The sequence below is a fragment of the Vespa mandarinia genome, chromosome 1 (assembly GCF_050613455.1).
Source record: "Vespa mandarinia isolate Hongniang chromosome 1, ASM5061345v1, whole genome shotgun sequence".
Lineage (NCBI taxonomy): Eukaryota > Metazoa > Arthropoda > Insecta > Hymenoptera > Vespidae > Vespa > Vespa mandarinia.
This window is the reverse complement of record NC_140810.1, coordinates 17,615,001-17,620,000: the sequence shown is the minus strand read 5'-3', so window position 1 is coordinate 17,620,000 and position 5,000 is coordinate 17,615,001. Positions and strand designations below refer to the sequence as shown.

The 5,000-nt window shown below is 29.0% G+C and overlaps 1 protein-coding gene across 4 annotated transcripts in view; it reads right to left on the bottom strand.

Annotated features, from left to right (window-relative positions):
- Glut4EF (Glucose transporter 4 enhancer factor) overlaps positions 1–5,000 on the bottom strand; it is a 114,313-nt gene that overhangs the window by 74,843 nt on the left and 34,470 nt on the right. The window lies entirely within an intron of this gene.

The following is a 5,000-nucleotide window of genomic DNA, read 5'->3' as shown; positions in this document are numbered from 1 at the left end:
AATGGTAATCGACCATATTGAAAGTTTTAAACAAATTATTAAAATTCCATTATTTCTTTTCTCTATTCGAAAGAAATCGTCGTAGTCATCGTCGTTGACGTCGTCGTCGTTTTAAGCAAAAAGAAATTTGCGTTATAATTAAAAGCCCTTATTGGGTAAGTATGAAATTTGTAGTTTTCTCAGCTTTGTAATTTTCTTTATCCTTCTCTTTCTCTCTCTCTCTCTCTCTCTCTCTCTCTCTCTCTCTCTCTCTCTCTCTCTCTCTCACCCATTCTCTACTATAGGACAACGAGTTTAAGAGCTTGGGAAAGGATCGAAAGAGACAAAGACAGAGGAAGTCGCTCAAGCGCGATCGAGGTTGCATCAAGGATTCTTACAAAGGCACGATCTTTCTCTATCTCTCTCTCTATCTCTCTCTCTCTCTTTCTCTCTCTTTCTCTCTCTTTCTCTTTCTCTATCTATTTATCTATCTTTATTTCTTTCTTCATTTATTTCTCATAGGTTAATTTTCTCTTTCTTGTCGGAATAGCAAGTAAATAATTAAATAAGTTAATAAATAAGTAAATAAATAAATACATACTCATGTTATTTCGAATATGTAAAATATTGAAAGTACATAGATCTTAATCGTGAATTCATAAATTTTATTTTGAATCTTTTCTTTTTTCCTTCTAACAACCACATCCAATTTCACTTTCGTCTTCACCTTAGAATTCTTGAATTTTTTTCACAAATCACTTAGGTATTAATCAAGTATAGATATTAATCAAGAGATAGATCTATTAATGAACGTTCTATTTATAATTTGGAACGTATGTATATATCTAATGAATAAAAAAAAATCCTAAGGATTTGATCTCAGATAATTTGATTTTCTTACGATATGATACGATACGATACTATATCATATTATTTTATATTATATTATATTATATTATATTATATTATATTATATTATATTATATTATATTGTATTGTATTGTATTATATTATATTATATTATATTATATTATATTATGCTATACTATATTATAAGATACTTGTTACATGGATAACATGTTTACTTTGACGTAATCTTTAAGTGCAATACAATACTCGATTACTATCGCGAAGAATACGACTGAGATCGGAAGAGCAGATATTAGATACCGTCCGAATGTTGAGAGTAATAGATCGATCGAATCGAATCGGATCGGATAAATCTACGTACTGATCGTCTTATATAAAAAAACAATATAATATAATTTAATATAATATAATATAATATAATATAATATAATATAATATAATATAATATAATATAATATAATATAATATAATATAATATAATTGCAATGAATAAATCGAATATTTATGTATATATATAAGTATGTACGTATATATGTACGAATATATGTACGTATGTATATAGTATGTATATATGTTTATATGCATTTATCGTCATTCGTATTATCGTGTCGACACATTTTATGCAACGAGTTGCAAAAATACCGTCGGAGGAATATTACAAGTGAGAGAGTGAGAGAGAGAGAGAGAGAGAGAGAGAGAAAATGCAGTTTCGTGAAATTCAGTTCGTTTTATGAAATCTGTAGCGAATATCGACATTGAAACTATTCTCTCGGTCTATTCAGTTGTACGCAAGGTCAAAGGTTTTTCACTCGGGTTAATATTTATCGTTGAACTCGATTTATGAACCTTACTTCTTCTCATTATCATTACCGACGATCCGATTAGCGCATGAATTCTTTTTATTCTTTTTTCCTCTTTCCTTTTTCCTTCCTCGTTTCTTTTTCTTTTTTTTTTTGTTTTCTTTTTTGTTTTTTCTTTTTGTTGTTCTTTTTTTTTTCTCTCTCTCTGTTTTACTCGTGCTGTATAGATACATATTCCCGGAAATGCTTTTCTCATCTTCGATCCAGATATCATTATAGTATCTGTCGAACGGCAAGGATTTCTTCCAATAAAAAAGAAATCAATTACTCGTCGTATCGTTAAAGTACATACATAGATGCACTTACATATACATATAAATATATACGTACAAACACGTACGTACATACATATCTATGTAAGTAGGTACGTAATTTATCTTTACATTTGTGAAAGATAATCAAGAGCGGATAATCGCTATAACGATATATATATATATATGTGTCCACGTATGTGTATATATATATATATATATATACATATATATGTATGTATATATGTAATAAAAGCACGATTACGCGATTACGTGGTCTGCGAGAAAATTTAAACGTTGTTATTTTCTTTTCCTTTATTTGTTCCTGTTTATTTTTTTTTCCTTTTGTTGTTTTTCTTCTTTTTCTTTTCTTGTTTTTTTTTCTTTCTTTTTTTTTTATACCTACCACGGAGTATTCCACTACCACACGAACAATTCTTACCGATGCAATTTCCTGTGACTCGACTGTCTTACGATCAATCACACGCGTTGCTCTTATAAGCGGTCGATCTCACGTCGCGTCAATGCGCTCTCGTGAGACACATTCTCGGATAAACGAAAGAGCATGTGAGAGAAAGAGACAGAACGACAGAAATCGAGCGAGAGAGAAAGAGAGAGAGAGAGAGAGAGAAAAAGAGGAAAAAAATTTGAGAAAGAACAAGTCGAGTATGCGTTCTTCGTTCTCGAAATACCGGCTCGATGTTTCCCTGGAAGTCCGTTCCTTTTTGTACTTTGTCACTGTCACGTTAGTTATATAGAAAAGTCCAGTTGGGGGTGGAACGGGTTGTGCGGTGGTGTGAGGAGTGGGGCGCGGGGTGGGGGGGAGGGGGCGACAGGCGGAGGATGAGAGGATGAGAGGATGAGAGGAGGAGGATAAGAACGTAAAGAGCGCGGGAATTCGTAACATCGAGGAATCGTGTGTGTCTTATCTCTCGGAGATACCATATACGAGGCTGATACGTCAACGAAAATGAAAACAAATAAAAGAAATATTAAGAGAGAGGAAAAAAAAAGAAGAAAAAAAAAAAAAGGAAAATAATAAATTAATAAACAAACAAATAAATACAGTGAAGTACCATCTTCCTGGCGTAACTTCTTTTTATTATTGTCTCTTTATGCGTCACGATTTTTCTTTTTATCTTTTTTTTCTTTTTTTTCTTTTTTTTTTTTTTTTTTTTTTTTTTTTTTCTTTTTTTTGTTCAACATACATACATGGACATAAAATTATCAATATTGCGTTCACAATAATAGAAAAAAGAAATATACGAAAGTAAATGCTTAACCATTTATTTGTTTACATCAATGTCCTACACACTTGTTGTTAGATACGTATTACATACTTATTTACTTGTTTATTTAAACGCGTATTAAAAGTGAAGAATTCTCATCGAAGAAATACGATCGATCATTCCATTTGACAATTATTAAAGACAAATGACATATACATATCATTAGTTTCTTTATTTTTTTCTTCTTCTTCTTCTTCTCTTCTTTTTGTTTTATTACTTTTTTCTCTCTTTCTTTGTCTCTTTCTCTTCTTTTTTTTTTTCGTTTTTATTTTTTTTTTTTTGTACTCCTCTCTTTCTCCCGTCTCTCAGTAAACGTCACGCATGAAGTTGAAGGATTTTTTTCAAGTCTCATTTACGTCACAACCCTTCCTCTCTCTTTCTCTATCTATCGTTCTCTTTCTTGATATTAAGTTCTAAGAATGATTCGTAAAAAAACAAGATGTCATTACAGATCGATCGATCACGAACAATAAATCCTAATTGTTTGTTATTTTTATATCGAATATATGATCGTATCATGTATACGCTCTATATTACAAGATGGTAAATTACTATATTTTATCTATATGGTAGTTAAATATAAAAAATATATATAAAATATATATATATATATAAATATAACATATATATGTATATGTATATATAATAAATTCTATATATTTCTATAAATATTTTATATATTTTTATAAAAATTCTATAAATTATATATATATATATATGTATGTATGTATGTATGTATGTATGTATGTATGTATGTATGTATGTATGTATGTATGTATGTATGTATACGTGTCCTATATTAAGAGATATTAAAGTCAATGTTAATAGATATTAAATCCGTTTAAAATTAAAAATCGCATGTGTTTCTCATCATTTCAAATTTATTGTTATTTGAGAAATATTTTTCCTTTTTTTCTTTTTCTTCTTTTTTGTTTTTCTCTTTTTTCTTTTTTTATCTTTTTTTTTTCTTAATTCATTGCAATTATCATTTATATTAAGATTAAGATAAATAATAAAACGTTATCGTATGATCTACGTTTTTCATACTCTTTTTCGATATATTATTCACTTATCTAATATAAAACAAATTAAAATACAGCAAAATCTTACAGATTTTATCGTCCTATGCAAAGAGATCTATTCATCGTGGTTTCATAATGATAATTGATAATATCAATTTCTCGGAAAATTTCAATGTATTGGAGAGTTATTGATAGATCAAATCGAATCGAATCGAATCGAATCGAATGGAATGGAATCGAATCGAATCGAATTGAATGAAATCGAATCGATTCGAATCGGTACAAATCGTTTCAAATCGAAAGAGATTTATAAATAGCGAAAGGTGATAATGAAACTTAGGAAGAGTCTTGATCGGTGTCAGTGTGTCGAGATACACATTGATGACGTCACTCTTCAACCATCGTCAGATTCACATTCACCCTAACGTATGTATCTAACATATATATGTATCTATATATGTACATTCTTCTCTTTCTAATAAGAAAAACGTAAGCATTTGCGTAATACATTTCTCTACATTTATATATATATATATATATATATATATATATATATATATATATTAGGTGGATCGGAAAGTAATGTCGCTTTTTTAAATTAAATTGAATCGAATAAATTTTTAACAATTTTTAACAATTTTTAACAATTTTTAACAATCAAATATTGACATGCGCAGAAACGACATTACTTTCCGGTCCACCTAATATATATACACGTACGTATGCATA